General features: G+C 44.2%; 1 protein-coding gene across 1 annotated transcript in view; it reads right to left on the bottom strand.

Annotated features, from left to right (window-relative positions):
- Positions 1-22,458, bottom strand: part of TCTN3 (tectonic family member 3) — a 594,612-nt gene that overhangs the window by 338,017 nt on the left and 234,137 nt on the right. The window lies entirely within an intron of this gene.

Below are 22,458 nucleotides of genomic sequence, written 5' to 3'. Positions count from 1 at the left end.
GCTGTATCAGTATGGGAAAGCTGACATCTAATTCAAATAAACTATTTCTGAATGGATAGTAGCTTGCATTTTGTTGTGTTATTAGTGAACAAATAGGTTTCTTCAGACAGTGTAAAGCACTCTCTACTAAAGGTAAAGCACCTAAGGCTGCCATGATAACACATGTATCAGTGGTAGAGATATGTAACGCTCTTACCTGGAGACAAGTTAATACGCTTGCAAAGCACTGTTATCTAGATTCTGACTACAGAATGGAAGTCCAAGTGAGACAAACCTCTTAGAGTAACTTGTTTGTCTAGCACACTTCAGTGTCTTGCCAGTTTCCTATATTATGTTTTTTAGATTCCACCTATCTAGGGGAGCTTACAATTCAAATAAACATTAATGAATATCAGCAATGATCCTGTGACGGAGAAGAAACAGTTTCTTGCATATACTACTAGTTCTTCATCCTTGGAATCTTTGCTGAATTCATGAACAACCCTTCCTCCTCCCCACAAATCACGGGAAGTCTGGCTTAAAGTTTTAATCTACCTCTTGATTTTCAGTATACATTCAAAATTAAATGAATGCAAACCGCCTGAAGCAGTGCCTCGTGGGATCCCAGATCAGCCAACAAGCTTAAAGGTTGTCTATGCAGACATTATTCTTGCCTTTATCCTATGTTTTTAAAAGATTGTTCAAAATAGACTGGAAGAAATATCTTTATTACTTGGGTATTACAACCACTGACATGTAATACAGCATATAATAAATTACACTGTAGAACACATAAAACATACACAACAATCCAACAGCATGAAAGGTGCAGCAGAGTATATATCAGGTCAAACATTTCAAGACAGTACTTGAAACAACTCAAAACATTCCTACCAGCCCCTTTATTAGGCAAATTATGGGAAGGGACTCTCTTCCTGTCCTACATCTCATGATCACCGATACCGTAAATGTGTATGCTCTAGCCTTTATCAGAAAGATCCACCACTGGTGCCAATATAAGAATCAGGTGCAAGTGCAGCAGAAAATGCAATTGGTGTTATTGAAGTTTATGTTCAAGTGTGTGACTAAAGTGTGTAGTACTTTGTAAAGTTAACATGTCAGCACTTATCATAGGTGTCACAGGGATTTTTGTTTTGCATACCAGTACCATGGGACAACAGAACGTCAGAATGCAGGGGCTGTGCCACGTCTGCCAAATCAGTACTGTCATATCAAAAAATACCTAGCTAACACACAGTGCCTTACTTGCACTTTTAACCTCACAGAGTGGCAAGCAATTGTGGCAACCAAAAAAGCACAACACTCTAGCCCCCCTCTCAGGGAATCGTGATAAAACAGGTCAGTCCATTTCATACATTATCTCAGTCATACAAATCCATAGCAACAGTAAAAAAGGACACAATGAAAGTACTCAATATATTAATTGCAACTAACAAAGTCTATTATGAAGTAAATTGGATGTGATTACAATACTTGCAATAATTATAAAAATCAGAATAGTAGTCAGAAAACTGACTAACACCATAACGCAAATCTAGTGGCCTAAGCCTATCCTGTTATGGTATGCGCAGGAAGATTATTATTATTATTTTTTTATCTCTGGGATCAGCAAATGCCATACCTCTGTCTGATAGCCAAGTGGCCCTCATAGGGAAGTGTAAACCCAGTTTACACAGGCTGCATGCCCCAGAGGGCATCGGTTGCAGACAGTTCAGCTCTGCCAGAATCCTCCTCTCTAAATCTAAACACTGTGGGACCTAATTTATAACATTAGCTTAATACAGTGAAAAGCTATTGTGTTATGTCTATAGGAGCCTGGGAACAATTGCTGGATAGACAGAAAACAAAACCAGGCACTTGTTGTGCCCGATAAACAGTCAGAGAACATAAAGGCAGAATCCCAGGAAAGTGGCTGAACAACAAGTGACATTACAGTGTGTTTCAAAACAATGCTCCAAAAGAAAAATGTGCAATGTATGACAGAGCAGAAACATCATACTTACTAAAGTGCTAAAGAAATTGTAACTATAGTGAGTCCATGAATGGGTCTCATGACATGGGTTCTAAGCAGCGTTAAGTGGGACATCAGGAAACAATAGCAAGTGGGATTAAAGATTTATCAGTCAACACCCCTACCAAGCTATCCTTTTGCACAGAGTAAATATTATTAAGATGAAGTGCATGTTCTCAATTGAAGTGCACAGTGCTTTATAAAAGTTAAAAGCAAACACTCATTGTAAAAAAAAAAAAAGGCAGGTTCTAAGAAGAGTTGAATAGGCATTGGGGGTCGACAGTAAGTGGGTATGGTGCTTTATCTATTGGCACCCCAACCCAGCTAACCCTTTGTCCTGGCTGACACGAGAGCTAAGCGAAGTTACTAACGTTGCACAGGCTATATCGCTGGAGCCACAACAAAGCACGACCAGGTAGGATCTATAAGAATATTGGGCTGTTTAAGAATGTTTAAGCGGCTCCCTCCTCTCCAGCTTTCACTGAGCACCTCGCTACAGACTTTTTGTCCAAATCTCTGCAAAAGTTTCACCACAGTGCAGTTCAGCCTGATGTCTGTTGGCTCAAAGCAGGCCATTACTGCCTCTCTGCAGGATCTTATTCCTCGACCCTTCCACTTTCTGTGCAAGAGCGCCCGCCTATCATCCATAGCATAGCAGCACAAAGGACAGACATGATTGATGTCTTCCAGCCCCTGGTTACATAGCTGACAGGTGTCTTGACCGTCCCTTCTTTTCCGTAGGGGATAGTGGCTTAGAGGGGGGATAACCCCAGCTTGTACTTTAGGAAATGTTCCTTGGTCTTACTGCTGTACGGATCACTTATCTGTGGTTCAAACCTGGTATAACTGTGGAGTGTCTTCCAACCATGTCTACATCTGGACAAACTGTCTTTATCCTCAAGAACAGAAAGCAGGTGTGCTAGATTTGGGCAAATTATTGAACTCACGTGATTTAGGGGTGAATCCCAAAACTTAAGTTAGACTTAGAGAGCACAAGGCCTGATCCAGGAAGATTAGTGCTGAACTTGGCCTTGCCTCCCAATTCAGACGAAAGATAATAGCCCAAAGAACTTTCTATTGCCAATTTTAGTTTGTGATAGCACACTGTATAGGCTGCCTTTCGATCCAATGATTGTTTGGCAATACCAAACTCCAGCATAATCTGGGCTGGGGAAGACAAGGATGCTAATTGGAAGCCTGATCTATATAGTTTGAGTATCATTTTATCCAGGATTGCAGTGTCCCAGCCACTAAGAGCCTTGCCCCCGTAGAACAAGGTTGGAAGGCCATTTGCTTTGGCCACCTGCAGGATTGGTGTAAGTAGTGGGCCTTTCAGTTTATAATAAAAGACCTCAGGCCATTGGCCAATGCATTGCCTTTCTTTCAAATTTCTTCAAGTCGGTCACCGTACCTGCCATTACTGCTGAAGTAAACTCTGAGGTACTTGAAGCTTTCTACCAATCCAATCTTTTCACTTCCCAGGAACGTCTGTGGCTTTTTGCCTTAAACTACTAGTATTTGTGTTTTCTTCCTGTTAATAGTCAACCCATTCCCTACTGAGTAGGCCAAGGTCACATCAAAAAAGCGTTGCAGGCCAAAATTAGTTTCGATGAGGACAAAATCTTCTGCACAGAAGATTTGGTGGATGGCCCCCAATGGATGTAAATGAACTGCATTTAGTATGGGAGTGAGATCTGATAAAAACAAGTTAAAGAAAGTTATAGCCAGGATGCATCCCTGCTTCAGGCCTTGTGTTGTTTTGATTGGTCTTGATAAGCAGGACGCGTTCCCTAGTTTAATTGTTACCCATTTGTTTGCATGCAGTATTCCAGTGCTCTTAGCGAGCTATCTGGGATATTCAGGTTGGCCAGTTTCCTCCAGAGCCTCCCCGGTCGACCCTGTCAAATGCTGACCTCTAATCTATGAAAACCAAAGTGGACCAGGTGATTGATTGTTTTTGCAGGGTCAGTGAGGAAGGAAAGTGCGATAATGTTAACTGAGGTCCCTGTATACTTAGTGAAGCCAGTCTGAATGTGTAGTATGATGGCGTTGTCATCTGCCCAGTGCTGTAGCTCTTCCAATAAAATCACTGCGAAATATTTAGCGTCAATATCTAACAGAACCACCAGGTGGTAGTTTCCAGGGTCCCCTTTGTCCCTTCTCTTAAAGACTGGTGAAAGGATCGAGTCAGGCCATGATGAAGGGATACAGCGGTGCAGCATAATGCTGTTAAAAAGTGGCGTTAATTGAGTTGCCCAGAATTGTGGATCATCATTATATATGGCTGGCGGAATTCCATTTGGACCCAGCCCCCCCATCTCTGTGGCCCCTTGCAATTTGTCTCTTGATAGTGGAGTAATGAAGCACTGGGATAATTTTTAGTTGCTTTCCCCTGTGTGATGTTATCACAGTATTTGCTGGCGCTAGACCTTGAGTATGTGCTAGTTTGTTCCACCTGTACCTCAGGGTTAAAGTGGCCAAACAAATTTTTTTTACCAAGTTGTCTCCGAAACGTTAGAGGTTGTCACACTTAGGAGGGATCTGCTAAGCCAGTTTACGGTCCGCCAGCAATTTGTCGTACTTGTTTTTCCTGATGTCATTCAGCAAACTGATGTCATACAGATACAGACACAGATCTTTTAAAAACGTCTACATTTTTTAAAAAACATGCCTTTCTAGGGTGATAGTCATAGGGCTAGTAAGTTTATAGCATGGATTTAAAATAAGTTAATTGGATGACACAGAGAGGCAGAGACATTCAACATTCATGAATATCAGCGAAGATCCAATGATAGAGAAACATACATAAAGCAGTTATTTGTCAAACTGTAGTCACATCTACATAAAGTTCTTATCACTACTTTCAACTCTCCTACATCTTCTTCCCTTTATGTTTATCTACATATTCTCCACTCTTTATTTTTAACAATTCTGGGAAAAGGTGGGCTGGATAATGCTTGCCTCAATGTTGTGTGCTCCTAGAATATAGAGGTAGGAATCTGAATGGAGGCAAATATCGTGCACCCAGTACATTGAAAGGTAAGGAACATATATCATCAAGGTGTATAGATGTGGAGCTAAGAAAAGTAAATCTTTACTTAACTCTATATGCACTGAGCTTTTTAATATTTTGTCCCTCTATATTCTGTCCACAATATTTATGTATCACAATATTTATGTATCACAATATTCTTAGCCTCAATATTCCATAGCACAATCTCTATGTCTTTAGTAAAATCTAAATTCTCTTCTCATGCCTAGGAGAAATACGGTTCAGATATTCTCTTTAACTTTTATGATATTTTAGCAGTATCAATAGTGCTTGAGGGTAGGTGGGGGTCAAATGCTGCACTCAGGAGTGGCTCAGCTCCAGTTAAGTATTTACTTCGTCCATCTGTTTTCATTCCATAACGCGTCACATTGGTGTGCACTCCAGCTCTCTGGCAGCCATGCCCCTTGGTGCTGGCAGGCTATTTCAAGGACACGGCTGCATGTTTGCATCATCACTGGCTTTACTGCCACCACAAGCTTCCTGACTTCCTCTCAAGGCTAGGTTCACTTTATGCTTAATTTCCTTGGCTCCTGGAGTTGCCCAGCTCACACCTCGCAACAAATTGGTGCTTTTAACTTGTTTTATTTGATTTGTTCAAATTTTAACTTTAATTTTTATTATATTTTCCCAGTAGAGACAGGTCTTGAGAAGTCAAGTGCTGCGCTCTGGAATGGCTGGGCTCCAGGTTGTATCTTGAGTCACCTGTTTCAATTACATAACATGACACACTTGTGTTCGTTCTAGCTCTCTTGACGACACACCCCTTGGCTATGGCAGGCTATTTCAAAGATGCAAACGTGTGTCCAAGCTACAGGTGTCACAGTCGGACTCTCACATCTAGACGAGACTGATGGTTTAGGGATGACAGCGCTTTTGCTTGTAGGAGACTATGCCATTCCTACAACAAGTCGAAACTGTCAGCCCAACCATCCCGGCCCACAAACAGTACCTCAGCAAAAACCCAAACATTAAAAGATGATTTCTGGCAGCCTTATGCATGGACTCTAGAGTGCAACATCCCAGGGGAATCGTGGTGGAATGGAAGTTATTCTTTTCTCACGTTAGCAATAAGTCTCAGAAACACAGGAAATACAGGAGAGTTTTCAATATATTTATTGAAAAGTCTGCAATCTACGATATAATGCATGAGCTGCAATGAATAGGCTAATGCATAATAAAAGACACATGATTAGAAAGATGAGTTGTGAATACAAAGACCCCCACCATCTTACAATAAACAGGAACTGTAAAATTCCTAGCATAAAGAACCTAGGGCCATATGTACGAAAGCTTTTTCCCATAGACACAGAATGGGTAAAATCCTTTCGTACATCTAGCCCTTAATCCCTAACCTAATGAGAGCTAGGTGTGATAAACCTAATCAACCAGTACCACGTCCATGAGAAGTGCCCCCCAACCCGGGTTACGTTGGAATGCGGTCAAGGTCAGACTCAGTGGTGACACAAAGGCTAGGTCTGCATCAAGGCGACGTGCAGCATAGATGGCGTTGATAGCATCTGGTAGGAATCCCTCTGATAATTTTGTCTGTGTGAGATGTATTGGTACAGATCTTGTAGGACCCCTGATGCAGGTATGTTCCCAAACAATAGATAAGGGGGCAGGCTTATGGCAGCAATTATGTAAACAATTCCCACTAAAAGTACATTATGTTCCTGTCACACATACGTGGGAAAGGGACATGATGTGAATGCCTACATACATCACTTAATTTTGATGTTGATAGTGACGCCTTCACAGAGTGACATGGATAACGTAAATCAAAACACTGCTTTAACTCTAAACAAAGGCAGCCATCTTAAAATAAATAATCAAATAAATAGGCTAAGACAGAGCAAAACTAAACACCAGAGACCAAATAAAACTAAACAGGATCCACTACACCCTCCCCATTGCCGGAACAAGGATGACACCATATTGATGACACCATAGAAGGTCTATGAATCCAAGCTAAAATACTCTGAGCTAAAAACATGTTAAAATCGTATTGAATACTAGCTAAAAATACAAAGAGATAAAATGTCAACCATGACAAGCACATCAGGCCAAAGTTAATCAGATTGAAGAAGGCAATTTGGTATAACTTTTGAACTGTAGAATAAAGCCATTGGTCAAATTAGTTAACAATAATTATGATCTTGAAGAATGTCTACGAAGACATTGAATGGGAGTGCATCCAGGAATTACTCCATATCGTCAAACTGATGACAGGATTGGCAGACAGATCCACGGAGCAGAAGAACGCAGAAGCCTCAAGCGCAGGATCACTAGCAAAGGCAGCACCATCCAAAGTGCCTGAAGGAGCCAAATAGTTCATCAAGGGTGGCTCATAGGTGGCCTGGCAAATCAGTCTCAGTCTCATGGGGCACGACTATGAATTAACCCTCATCTGGAACATCAGCAGTTCCTAGTCCACAGGAGGCACTGGCGGAACAGCAAGACACATCAACGGTAGACACTCGAAGAGGCACCAGGTGCAATGAAATACAGGTTGCACGCACCACAGGACTGGTCGGAAGGACAATGACCAGCCATGCTCCAATTTCTCCAGCAAAGGAGCACCTAAGGACTGCACCATGCGATCATGGCATAACAGGGCTGGTGGTAGTACCTCCATCTCTCCGCTTAGCTGAGAAGGCACAACCACTGCATATTAGGAACATCAGCAGCAGTATCCCATCAATCGGTTCCAAAGTCACTAGAAAGCCGCCAAACACACTTGAGAAGAGTGAACGGATAGCCGATGGAATGACTCAGAAAACAGTCGAAGGTTGAAACGAATCCAGACCCCCACAGCCTTAAAGAAATGTTCAATCCCAGTAGTGCTTGAAGCGTTGAATATTCTGGAAACCAGCTCTCCAAAGTGCTTGGGGAAGTTGATATTGAATAGGGATTGTATCTCGGCTGATGATCTTGCTATCTGGAGAGCATACGTCTCTCTGGCCGATGTCAACGCCACTTGTTTTTTGAACAGTAGAGCCTTTAGTTTACTCAGCTTGTCATAATTTACATTTGTAGTATCAATGTGAGGCCACATTTCTGCTACTCTTATCTCTTGTGTGTGGGTGAATAGAACATGTCCACAACAGGTGACAATTTGAGACACCGAAATTGGGTAGGCAATTCCTGGTCTCATTCTGCAACAGCTCTGATCGCCCAGGACCACATAACTTCCATTTGAAAGTATATGAAATGCTGGCCGAATCAAAGGGACAGGAGTACCCTTCAGTAAGCAATGCAAGTTTGCGACCCCTGCATTGCAAAAGCCAGGAAGTGACATCTGTTTGCAGATCACTGACTGACCAACAGTAGTCTTGCATTCGCTTCCACTCAAAAAGACCTCTGTTTCACCGTTCAGACATTTGAAGTCAAAAGGCAACTCCTACTCTTCTTTAATAAAGCGATCTCATAGCGGCTCATATCTGCCTACAGCAAAATGTTTTAAACATTGTGTGAAACAAAAGGTGGAAATTGGCAGATTTATAATTCCATGTATAAGCCATATTGTTGAAGGACTTTCTGCTACTGTGAAAGGCAACTTTTCTGTAGTAAGCATGGTGTAACTCACTTTCTCTTTAGAAATTATCTGTTACTCCCTTGATAAAAGGTAGAGAACAAGTCACTATTGTTAATGTATTTCCTTGGGACGCGGCCATTTTTCTGAATCTGTAACGCCCAATCTAACTGCATGATGGAGCGCAGCTGACTTTGCCCATGTTGTAAAAGGGACACATCATTCTGTATGATATGACACGCAAACGTGTGTATGTTCTGTTGGACAGAGTATTAATGCCATTGTCGACAACAGCTAAAGCTTTTTACATATTTTCCTTATCTATCTGCCTCAAACGTGCAGCCGCTTCCATTCAAGAAAGATTCCATATTTCATTGTATATGGCATACAGGAATCGTTTAGAGGATAGCTTTCTTAGACCTAGCAAGAAATCTTGCAAATCTATGTCCTCTAATAGGAGACTAAGGTGCTCTTTAACTGCTGCTAAGGTGTTAGTGTGTAACCATTGTTGGCACACTTTACCCACACTGTATATGGTAACTATACCAGAGTGTTGACCCGAGACATGGCAAGGGTCCGGCCGGCTAATCTTAAAACCCCCTGAGGAATTAACAAAACACACCTGACACCCATTTGTGTCTATTGGCCGCAATAACCACCCCCTGTGGCTCGAAAGTGTGGAATTATAGGTACCATCATGAACCCAAGCGTTTAGTTCTTCCTCAGTGACGTTTAGGAATGATTGCCAATTGGTGAATTTAGCTGGTGTGGGGATATTGAGCGCATTCATTTCATTTATTTTTGCTAACCCTAGACAGGAATAAAGCATGCTCTAAACAAAGCTTCCCTACCCTGGCAATCTTATGTTCCCCATACACTTTTCACATCAATGGTGCTGCATTCATAATCTTCAACAGCAAGTCGGGAAACAAAGGAATCTTAATAGATGAATTTGGTGTCAGCAAAAAAAATCTCATTTTAGAGGGTGGTAATTTGAAGTAACATGACTCTGCGTTTGTAGTGGCAAGTCCAGAAAAGTATGCAAATTTGTCTACAGATGCTTTGGGGCTCCCCTCATGTGGAGCAGAACAGGATTCCCACTGTGTGTAATTAAATACTGTGTCTAGTTGCTTGGTGGAAACAGTAATGTCCCCAATGATTTTAATAGAACATTTTCCCATAATTCGCTGTGTTAATGTACACGTTATCACTTTCAAATACAGTGTAATCCTGCAGCTCAGCAATGAATCAACTGTTAACACCCCAGTCGTCAGAAACAACACCAGGTGTAATTACATCAGTCAAAGAGATTTTGAATACATATGGAATTTGTATAACCTCAGTACGCCCGTATATATCAAAGGGAACTTAATTCCACACAATCCTACCTGCAATTGGTACTGCTGAAATGTTCACAAGGTACAAGTCTCTTTGGACCATATGTAGGAAAGGTACGTGTTAGACCGTCAGCCACTGGCTTGACAGAAGAGCATTCAGGAAGATAATGACCATTTATCAGGAGAAAGAAAAACAGTCACAAAACCAATCCACAGTAGAAAGGCAAGCAATGTCAGAAATACCCACAGATAATACCATGGATAACCTAAATAGTTATTTTTAAGCATATGTACAGCTTACATGCCTTTGAAACAGTTTCACTTGCAGGTGCGGTCGCAGTTGAAGAGAAGTAGTCATCAAGATCGATGAAGTAACCAGAAGCAGTCTCTGCAAACATATGAGCTGGTGCATTACTGGTGGATGGATCCACTTCGCGTGGAGGCTCATAGTAGAATGTGTCATCTGTTTATGTTGAGCTGGAGTAGCATTTGTAGCATCTTTGTACATGCTGGTGTAGTCAGAAGAGGAGTTGTTTCTTCTCTCAAGAGGTATATCCTGTTGGGCAGAGAGAGGGGACCGGGGACTACCCAAGGGACCTCTGGGTCTACTGTGCAGGATCGGCCACATGGTGCACTTTGATGTGGTCGATGGAATCAAATCTGTTCCCTTTGGAACGTCGCAACGGTGGTAGGATGATTGTTCTTCTGCCTTGCCCAGGACTGGAGCCAGTGCTCTGTAAGATGGGCCAAATTCCTTCTTCACAGCGATCTCCCCACGAACCAGATCCCCAATTTTAGGAATCTACCCTGCCGAGGTTGTTGGCAAATCCCTTGCTCCTAAAGTGGCAACACTGGCGGATGAATTATCACAAAATTGCTGAAGCTCCTGTAAGACAGTGAGGCGTTTATTTATGTCAAAAAGTGTGTCGGCTGCTACCATACCAGGGCCATCTAGATCTAGGACATACATAGATATCCCAAAGAGGACCTCATAAGAAATGCGTCCTCCCAAGGACCGTCTTGGCAAATTATTCAGTGCTCTCTGGACCCTATATAGGTGATGAAGCCAACTGCGACCTGAACCTAATACTCTAGCTGTTAAGAACTGCTTGAGATCTCCTCCTCTCCACTACCGAATTACCCTCGGGATGGTAGGGTGAAGAGTAATGGAGTTCAACACCCATAGTCCTCTTGGTGTCCCTGAATGCCTTTGAGGCAAAGGCAGGGCCCTGGTCCCAACGGAATGCTGCAACCGCATATGTATGATAAAGATCAGCAAGTCTTTTATAACAGTTTGAGCGTCAGGCGACTGCTGTGGCCATACCCACAGAAATGTAGAACAAGAATCAACATCGACTAAGATGTATTTGTAAGCACCATTAGATTGTAAGGGACCACAATGGTCCAGGTACACACATTGTAGTGGCCTGTTGGACAATAAGAGGACTGTCTGCTGTGGGCGATAGATGTATGAGCCCTTTATTTGCTGGCAAATGTCACAGCAAAGAAAATATTGATTGGTCTGTTTGTATAGACCCAGCCACCAGAAGCGTTTCTGTAAGAGTGTTATTGTGGCTGTGACACCAGCTTGAGCGGATGCAACACCCTCATGCGCTGCTTTGATGAGATCTATTCTCTGGTCTTGGTTGGGGATCACTCGATCTCCAACCCCAGGAATTGTCCTTAAGGCAACATTCTGTGCACTGATATTGTAAGAATACTTAGTACGGTATGCGTTTGGAATAGGCTTGCCTTCAGCCAAAGCATTCACGGCAGCCAAAATTTCATTATCCAGTCTCATGTGAGAACGAGTCACTGCAGCAAAAGAAGCCATAGCTATTGCGGATTTAGCCGCTTCATCAGCCAAGGTGTATCCAATAACGTGCACTCCTACATGTTGGTGGCCCAATGTATGGACTACATGAGCCTCTGGTAACTTATCCTTAAGATCAGCCACCCTCCCGCACAGAGGTCTGTGTTTTATGGTGTTACCTTTTGATTCTCTGAACTCATTCAACCGCCAATGATTAAGATAATTATTGTAGGACTGGACACAATAGATGGATCACACACAATCATAACAAGAGCTAGGTCTGATAAACCTAATCTGCCAGTACCATGTCCATGAGAAGCATCCCCAACCCTGGTTACCTTGGAATGAGGTCAAAGTCAGACTCCGTGGTGACACGCAACAAGGCGACATGCAACATAGATGGCGTCAATAGCATCTGGTAAGAAACCCTCTGATAACCTTGCCTGTGTGAGATGTATTTATATAGATCTTGTAGGACCCCTGATGCAGGCATGTTCCCAAACAATAGATAAGGGGGCAGGCTTGTGGCACCAATTATGTAAACAATTCCCACAATAAGTACTTTATGCTGCTGTCACACACAAGTGTGAAAGGGTCACGATGTGAATACCTACGTACATCACTTAATTTTAATGCTGATAGTGACACCTTCACAGAGTGGCACTGAACACGTAAATCAAAACATTGCTCTAACTCTAAACAATCTGGAAGCCATCTTAAAAGAAATGATAAAATTAATAGGCTAAGGCAGAGCAGGCTAAGGAGGTTTAAAGTCACTAGCTGACGGGGGCAGAGGCCTGCAAGCCAGAAGGTTAAGCTAACCTTTTGAGACCCATTAAAACTAAACAGGATCCACTACACGAGCATGCTAAATGCAAGCCCATCTGCACCAGAACTCCTGGACCTGTGACACACAAAAGGTGTCCTTTACTTGTATATCAGAAGGAAGATTTTTTCTCCTACCACCTTCAGTGTTAAGTGCTCCCTTTCCCACTTTCTTAATACCTCTTCTATTACTGGACCTCCTGTCTGTCTCACTCCCTCCCTTTTTGATCTGGGGCAGATACTCCTCTCTTGCCTGGTCTACAATCCACAAATCTATGTACAAATAGGCATCACCCAAATACCACACTTAAATGTTTCCTACTGAATTCAAGATCGCTTAGTGAGCATCAAATGGAAGTTCACCAATTCATTCTGCACAGTCAGCTCGATTTGCTTTCATCACAGAGACTTGACTTAATGCGTCTTGCAGTCCTGATATTGCCCCATCTATTCCTCAAAATCATTCCAATCAGCGACTCAACAGACTTCATAAAGCTGGGGTTGGCTTAGCCATAATTTACTGATGCTCCCTCTAGTGCACTATTCTAGCATAAAACACAGACACCAAGTGAAGGCCTGGTCTTTCCTATCCAGGTGACACCCTCCTTCTTCATGTCAGGTTTGGTCAAATACCGCACTATGGATCTCAGAATCAATTTCATTGACAAAGTGATAGAGCGGCTGTCCACCGGATACTTAAATTAGCTAAATGTACTAGTGAAATAAGTACAATCCCCATTTTAAAAACTTAAGTGACAGACTGCCCACTCTGTGCGTTGTTACTCGACGTGCACCCCACACAAACTGGAGGTCACCTACCTTACACCATATTCTCCAACTGCAGGAAACTCACAATCTCACATCCTTTACCCCTCTCCTCTGCAGCAGACACTTTTGTAATACCCTTTGAAGTGCACTACCAGTCAGAAAAAGAAAAGAAACCTAGTGGGCCCAATATTAAAAATAATCATGCTGTTACAAACATCAATTTCCTAGCATTCAATTCTGCTTTGGGTCTTCTCCACTACAGGCTTGCTAGTGCGGTCTCCATTTTTATTACTTTTATATCCTCAATACTTTCTGATCTTGCCCTTGTTAAGACCTCTCGGTATCACCGTCACATGTCCATCTCTCCCTTTGTACAGCCAAACAGAACTACAAACCCTTAGGAAGGGCCAGGGGGAAGACCCATCATCAATCTGCAAAATACGCTTATAAAGCAGCCATAAAAACCTACCAGCATCGGTCAGAAAAGCCTGTGTTAAGTACTATTTCAAAACCATTGAAAGTGTGACAAACAAGCCCTGAGCTGTTTTCTCCATTGTTAAATCCCATCATTCACTTTCCTTACGGGGCAATCTCACTATTTTCCATGATACAGTTCCTAAGATCTATGCAAGCCTTCAGTATAAACCACCTTTTCCTGTGGCAGCTCCTCTTCGGAGTTGGAAGTGAATGACTCAGGCGTCCAAATGAAAGAGTTAACTCATGTTTTTCAGGAAGTCAGTTTGTATGTCTATCCTAGACTCCTTCAGGAGTTATGCAACCTATCTTCGCAATTGACCATGCTTCCAGAGTTCTCAAAACAAGCAACGGCCAACCCACTTTAAAAAGGTCTCTGGCCAAATAGTGCTCAACAATTTCTGCCCTATCTCGCCCCTCTTCCCTTTCTTACTAAAATCATAGAAAAACTTGTCAACAAGACTCTTCACAACTTTCTGGAATCTAACAGCCAGCTTGATCCATCACAATGGGGATTCATTATCCATCATAGCAATGAATGAGTTCTTTTGGTCACAAAACATTTAAAGGCATCCTAGATTAAGACTCAGTCAGGTACACTGCCACCTTACAATTCTAACACTCTACCGAACCCTCACATGATTTCTCAAGGTTCCTCCTTATGTCAAACTCTTTTTAATGTCAACACCATTTTGCTTCCTTCTCTAGTTAGGTCTATAAGTTTTCAAATTGCTTCTTACATGGACGACACTCAGATCATCATCCCTATTTAAGAAAACGTTGCTTCTACCCAACCCAAGATAGAGTCTCTGCATGCTTGACTCAGGTTTCTAAATGGATAAAGGCCAGTTGCCTTAAATATTCTGGATGTGCTGGACAACGTCCATAGCACTGCCTCTCAGATAAGATTTAGATCTTCTTAAAGCAGAAGGATTATTTTTTTTTATATTCAGGTCGGGCTACTAGAGAAGAGCTTCCCCAGCAGTGTGAGGCTCATTTTTTTGTTTGTAGGGAATGTCATTACATTTAAAGTGAAGTGAGCCTTTGGGATGCATCGGTGCTTGGGGCATATCTCAGCGCCCCAAGCACTGAGTTGCAAGGGGGGGGTATTGGTGGAAAAGGGAGAATCTGGGGGAAATCTCACATGAAACCAGGGGAATCTTTGGGACAAAAAAAGGGGGAAGCTCCCATGGCAAATGACTAGCACCCCCCCCCCCCCGGCACAACAGAATTTCTGACACTACCCATCCTGGAGGGAGATATGGGTCTTTACCTATCTGCCACACTGGGGGACAGAAAGCCCACTAGTTCTCAGGGGAAGAATAAGTCCAAAAAAGGGTGGGGTATGGAAGGCTCACCCAGGCATCGCATTGTGCGCCTACACCAGGATGGATGCAGCAGTTTCTGCCCCTTAGGATGGATTGGGGGGGTTTATCCAGAATCTTTCCAGCGTGGGGCAGAAAGCCCACTATATCAGAGTGAAAAATAGGCTTAAACTAAAATAAGGGGTATAGTTGCTCATCCAGTCATCCCACCCTTCCCCTAACAGGTCCAAATGTCTTTCTGCCCCCTGGGTGTATTAAGTGATTACCCAAAATCTGCACCCCCGGGGGGGCGGGGGAAAGGGGCAGAAAGCTAACTACACATTGGGGAAAAGCAGGCCCTAGGGAAAAAAGGGGAGTGGCAGCTAGCCCAGTACACCACATTGTGTACCATCCCAAAATGGGCACAACAGTCTTCTGCCCAGCAGTCCGCCGCTCCCATGGGGCCAGGAAGCCTAAATGGCTGCAGCCCACCAAACCACAAAGCCATGCCTTTACCTCAGAATGGGTGCATCAGTCTTTCTGCCCCCTGGGGGGTAGGTTGTGATGATTACCCAAAATTTGCCCCCAGGGGACAGAAAGACACCAGGAGACAAATAGGGTAAAAAAAAGTGGTAAGGGAGGTGCCAACCCATGCATTTGGCCATGCCCCCACCCTAGCAGGGAAAACCATCCTTTCTGTTCACCTTCACGGGCTGAGAGGTTGCTTGCCCCAGTTTGCCCTGTGGAGGATGTGGGGGGTTCAGGGGTGTAGAAAATCTGTACGATACCAGGAAAATATATAAATGAATATTTATATATTTTAATAAAAAAATAATGGGGTACTCTATGGCCCTTCCTGACATCAGGCCCCTAAAACCACAACAGTCTTTTGCTCCCATGGGGACTAAAAATCCCCATCTTTATGGCGAGAGAAATTTTCAATACTTTTGGGTGTTATTTTTACATAAGGGCCAGCAGAGTGAAGCTAAATCCCAATTTCGTCCCACTTGTTGTGCTGAATGGCTGCACTATTTGGGTTTGGGTTGGCCGATACCTGGGGATATTTACCAAACAGACATTTCTGAAAACTACACATTTATGGGAGTCCAGGGTGGTGTACCCTGCAAATCACAAACTTTGCTTAAAATTGAGCATTTGCCTTGCATTTCTGTGACAAACTTCAGAAATTGGGCATCCACAAAATTCCTACTAGTCAGGGTTCACTCACTTGCTAAAATTGTACCCCACTTTTGTGTCTTTGCCTGGTCCCCGCAACAAGAACGGATGAAACCAGGGTCAATGTGAGTCCTCGCAAGACAGCCCTCTTTTTTTTTTTTTTTTAAGAGGCTACATAAGTATTTCTTTCCCTCCTTTTTTCCTTCCTTCCTCTGCAAAATCATTATCTTGTTTATGGCCACACAAACTGTGGGTGTAAAGTTATCATCAAAATCCTCAAGTGTGTGTTCAAAAGTTGTCCAGGTCCTGGTTGTCTATTCAATGCTTTCAATCCTCCTAGACCCAAACAACGCAACAGAATATTTTTTTTCTAAGGAGTCAATTTATCGTCTTCAAATGCTGAAATGCAGTTTAAAAAATAGTCTTTCCGCTTTATAACAGGATCAGAGTCAGATACCATGAGATGTCAAGTTTAAGATTTGTGTAGCGCACAATGTTAAATCTGTGAAAATTACACTTAAAAAAGATGTTAAGGTATGTGTTCCAGTTCCGGTTCAAAAGTCAACTTATGTTACAGTTGATAACATTTTCAAAATATAACAAATGAAAGAATTTAGCAGAGCGCTTAGGACAAGTTGCAGCTACACCTTCCTTTATTTGTACTTGGGATTCCATGCCAGGACCGGAGGCGAGGATTATGCATTTTATTCTTCACTTTATTTACTCAGCAATTTCAAAGGTTATCATAAAAAACACAACACTACATATTCAACAGTTCATAATAGCGGTATCCATGGCAACCACTATCCAATCCTGGTCCAATCCGACGGTCTGTAAATATTAACCACTCTCCGAGTCCTTCCTCTTTCTTCACTGGTCAGAGCATCAGTTAAGTACCCTCGCTAACTTTATTCAGAGTGCAATTTATGGGAATTGACCGATCTGTGTGCTTTTGTACTGCTTTCAATATCGCTGTTTTTGAGTGTGCCTTTGTCAGTGTATGGTGTAATTAGTCCACGCGGCAGGCTTCTGCCCGAGCGCAGTCTCCATATTTAATACCAGACTGGTCCACCTAAGGGCACTCTTTCGCGCCGCTTGTGAGGCCTGCATCCCACATCGAGAGTCAAATTGTGTTGCACTGGGTCACAGCGCTCGCTCAGCCTCACGCTATGTGCTGGGGGATGGGGGGGGTTGAGAGCTCTCCCAGTGTGTGAGTATTGGGCTCCTTAACCCCCACCAACTCTCGCTTGCAGCGCAGCAGCAGTACGCCGCAGGCCGGCCCTCAGGCCTGTCTCCCTGCATTACCACCTCAGGCGAATAGCTTTTATGGGTACAATCTTAGCTGGCCAGAGCCCCAGTGAGGGGCTGACCTTTTTAACAAACAGGTTGTTATCTGAATTTCACAATTTTCCTGGTCTGTGAAGTGCTCACATCCTCTTTACTATGCAGACCTCACTGCTGACATGGACAAGCTCCTGTCTCAGGATATACTAAAGGAGCTTGCCCCTCTACAGGAGAGTGTGGCCAGGTTGGCAGGCCAGGTCTCTACCGGGATTGCATGTTTGGGGATATGGGAGCGGGCCATAGTGGCAATAGCACATCGGCTCCCAAGAAACTACGCAGGGCGGGGCACCTGGAAGGCTTTGAGCACCTTACTGAAGCCTTTCATAAGAGTGCGGGTATGTTAAGCCGTATACCCTACTGGGAGACTGCCTGGACCAGGGAGAATGGCGATGAGGTTGCTCCAGAAAAAGATCCTGACGTAGCGTTGCCCATTCCAGGGAAGGGTGACACAGATGAGGACATCTCCTCGGATGAGGACAGCGACTCTGGTCAACCCTGGTGCCCAGCTTCGGCCACCCCAGACCACTGCAAAGGGGACTCATCCATTTCGGACATGTTCAACCCAGAAGGTATTTATCACCCCAGGTCATCCGAGTGGCGGCCGGACCAGAAAGTCAATGAATATGTGGCCAGTAAGATACACCAACCCCTGGATAAGGAGGTGCGGGCTAGATGGCAGGCGGAATGCACTACTTTGAAGGGCAAAGTGGCGGCTATACCAGACATCAACCTAAAAATGTGTATTTCTTTTTGCTAAATATACAAGGGACCCCAAGAAAGGCATTGACCGCTCCTGGAGGGTGTGTCAAGATAAACTCTTGGACGTCCTGGGGGCCCCTCACTCAGATTATACAACTGGCAGAACAGTCGAAGCACATGTGTAAACCCCTTCTCACAGACATAGTGGCAGGATGGGCCCAGAGAGCAGTGTGCCTTCTGGGCAATATTTATTGCACCATTTCTGCAGAGAGGCTCTGCTCCCTACCAATTAAGATAGCACTGAAACTTGGGAAGCTCTCCAACTCGGTAGTAGGGGTGGTTGCACACCTGCAAGGTTTTTTAAGCAATATTTTCATAGGGGAAAAGAAAGACAAGGGCTCATCCTGGTCATAACTTTATGTGCCTTCAACAAAAGGGTACTTCAAGATGGAGGGCATTCATCTACTCAGGGATCTCATCGTTCAAGGGGACTGTATGGTGAACTTGGACCTCAAGGACGCGTACCTCACAGTACCGATCTTCCCTCCACACCGCCCGTTTCCACAGTTCATTTGGAGACAACAGCTGTTCAAATTCAAGTCTCTCCCATTTGAACTTTTGTCAGCACCGTGATGCTTTACGAAACTCCTCAGGCCAGTAGTGGAATACCTCAGGACACAGGGGATCAGGCTAATAATTTATCTAGATGACATCCTCTGGATGGATCAGTCACGATCCCAGCACTTATCACATGTGAACACGACTACTAAATGCTGCAGGAACTTGGTCTCCTAATAAACTGGGAGAAGTCGGAGTTATCACCCTCCCAGACTATGACCTTCATGGTGTAGGAGGCTGGCCTGGTTTGTAGTAGGTACCTTGGGTACTTACACCTTATACCAGGTCCAGTTATCCCTTATTAGTGAAGTAGTAAAGTTCTAGCAGCTTAGGCTGATATTGGTAGCTGTAGCAGAGCAGCTTAGGCTGAACTAGGAGACATGCAAAGCTCATGCAATACCACTTATAGTTACACAGTACTTATACACAAGTAAAGACAATACTCAGTGTTACCAAAAATAAAGGTGTTTATTTGGGTGACACAGTACCAAAAATACTCCTTCTGGAGGTAAGTATTATACACAATATATACACTAGACACCAAAATTAGACAAGTAAATAGTCACAGAACAATGCAAACAGTAGGAAATCCTGTAGAATGCAATGGGAGAAAATAGGTTGAGGGGCAACACAAACCATATACTAATAAAGTGGAATGTGAATCACGAATTCCCCCCTAGACAAGTGTAGTGTGTGCAGAATCACCGGGAGAGTAAGAATACAGTTAAGGTAAGTAAATTACCCCACCCCAGAGCCCAGAAAAGCAGGAGTAAAGTACTGCAAGTTTCCTTAGGACACACTACACTTCATTTTTGGGATTTTGCAGCAGCCAACTAAGTCTGCAAAGAACAACTGCTGGATTATTGGACCTGAAGACCTGCAAAGGAAGGGGACCGAATCTAGAAGTCGAAAGAAGTTCCAGGAAGGACAGGAGCCCCTGCCAAACCAGAAGAGGGTGCAAAAGAAGAGTCCCCGGTTAGTCGAAGACTGCAGAAATGCACCCTAGGAAGATGCCAGCGGGTTCCTGCATGATGCAAAAGATGTCCCACGTCATGAAGATCTTTGCAGACAAGATTTCGTGTTGGAAGGCGCCAACAAGCCATGGCTACGACAAAAGTGTGTTTTTCGTCAAAATGGTGCTGGTTCCAGGAGGGACCTGGGGGCGTCAACTCTGTGTGAGGAGGAAGAGGGAGCTCTCAGCACTTTAGAGAGCCCTCAGGATGCCAGCCAGCACCCCCAGAATCCGCAGGATCTGTGTTCAAAAGAGGTGCAAAACGCAGTTGATGCAGCACAACAAAAGAAGGTCCCATGCTGCCGGAGAACAACTCAGCAAGTTTAGCGTTGCAGGGTGGAGTGCTGGGGACCTGGGCCAGGCTCTGCACAAAGGAATTTTGCAAAGAGTGCACAGAGGCCTCAGGAGGTGAAGAAGACACAGTACACAGGGGTACAGTCGTTCTCGGGGAAGGCAAGGTCTTACCTCCTCCAAATTGCGTCAGCATGACCTCAGGACAGTCTATGTCGATGATGTCCACCCTCTGTGTCCTTAGGAGCACGCTCCTTGTTGTGAGAGAAGTCCCAAGGTATCGGTTGTCGTCTTGGAAGGTGCCTGCTTTGAGCAGGGGAGTGACTCCATCACTCCACGGGTGATTTCTTCGGGTTCTTCTGGTGCAGGATGAAGACAGGGAGTCCCCAGAGCATGCACATCGTGGGAACTGATGCTGTTGTTTACTTGGAGCTGAGGTTGCTGAAGAAAAGTGTCTCTTGTAGACACTTTGTTGCAGTTACAGCGTTTCTTGGAGCACACTGCGGTTGATCCGAGGTCAGAAGAGTCTGAAGTTGTTGCAGAGGATTCCTGAAGGAAACTTGCAAGCAAAATCTGAAGAGAACCCACAGGAGAGAACCTAAATAGCCCTGAGAGGGGGACTGGCTACCTTATCAGGTATGGACCTATCAAGATGGGTCTCTGTCACCTGCTGGCACTGGCCACTCAGAGCCCTTCAGAGTGCCCCCACACCTTGCAAAGCAAGATGGCCGAAGTCTGGGACACACTGGAGGAGCTCTGGGCACCACCCCTGGGGTGGTGATGGACAGGGGAATGGTCACTCCCATTTCCTTTGTCCAGTTTCCCGCCAGAGCAGGGGAGAAGGGGGTCCCTCAACCGGTGTAGCCTGGTTTATGCAAGGAGGACACAATCTGTGCCCTTCAAAGCATTTCCAGAGGCTGGGGGAGGCTACCCCACCCCAGCCTGTAACACCTATTTCCAAAGGGAAAGGGTGTAACACCTTACTCTCAGAGGAAATGCTTTGTTCTTCCTTCCTGGGACTGGGGTGCCCAGACCCCAGGAGGGCAGGACCCTGTCTGTGAGGTGGCAGCAGCCGTAGCTGCAGTGCAAGCCTCAGAGAACTGGTTTGGAAGTACTGGTGGTCCATGGTGGAGCCCCCAGGATGCATGGAATTGGCTCCCAAATACCATATTTGGAATGGGGGGAACAATTCCATGATCTTAGACATGTTACATGGTCATATTTGGAGTCACCATTGTGAAGCTACATACAGGGAGTGCAGAATTATTAGGCAAATGAGTATTTTGACCACATCATCCTCTTTATGCATGTTGTCTTACTCCAAGCTGTATAGGCTCGAAAGCCTACTACCAATTAAGCATATTAGGTGATGTGCATCTCTGTAATGAGAAGGGGTGTGGTCTAATGACATCAACACCCTATATCAGGTGTGCATAATTATTAGGCAACTTCCTTTCCTTTGGCAAAATGGGTCAAAAGAAGGACTTGACAGGCTCAGAAAAGTCAAAAATAGTGAGATATCTTGCAGAGGGATGCAGCACTCTTAAAATTGCAAAGCTTCTGAAGCGTGATCATCGAACAATCAAGCGTTTCATTCAAAATAGTCAACAGGGTCGCAAGAAGCGTGTGGAAAAACCAAGGCGCAAAATAACTGCCCATGAACTGAGAAAAGTCAAGCGTGCAGCTGCCACGATGCCACTTGCCCCCAGTTTGGCCATATTTCAGAGCTGCAACATCACTGGAGTGCCCAAAAGCACAAGGTGTGCAATACTCAGAGACATGGCCAAGGTAAGAAAGGCTGAAAGACGACCACCACTGAACAAGACACACAAGCTGAAACGTCAAGACTGGGCCAAGAAATATCTCAAGACTGATTTTTCTAAGGTTTTATGGACTGATGAAATGAGAGTGAGTCTTGATGGGCCAGATGGATGGGCCCGTGGCTGGATTGGTAAAGGGCAGAGAGCTCCAGTCCGACTCAGACGCCAGCAAGGTGGAGGTGGAGTACTGGTTTGGGCTGGTATCATCAAAGATGAGCTTGTGGGGCCTTTTCGGGTTGAGGATGGAGTCAAGCTCAACTCCCAGTCCTACTGCCAGTTCCTGGAAGACACCTTCTTCAAGCAGTGGTACAGGAAGAAGTCTGCATCCTTCAAGAAAAACATGATTTTCATGCAGGACAATGCTCCATCACACGCGTCCAAG

The sequence above is a fragment of the Pleurodeles waltl genome, chromosome 7, assembly GCF_031143425.1.
Source record: "Pleurodeles waltl isolate 20211129_DDA chromosome 7, aPleWal1.hap1.20221129, whole genome shotgun sequence".
In the NCBI taxonomy this organism is placed as follows: domain Eukaryota; kingdom Metazoa; phylum Chordata; class Amphibia; order Caudata; family Salamandridae; genus Pleurodeles; species Pleurodeles waltl.
The sequence above is the reverse complement of the archived record's forward strand: the minus strand, read 5'-3'. Positions and strand labels throughout refer to the sequence as shown.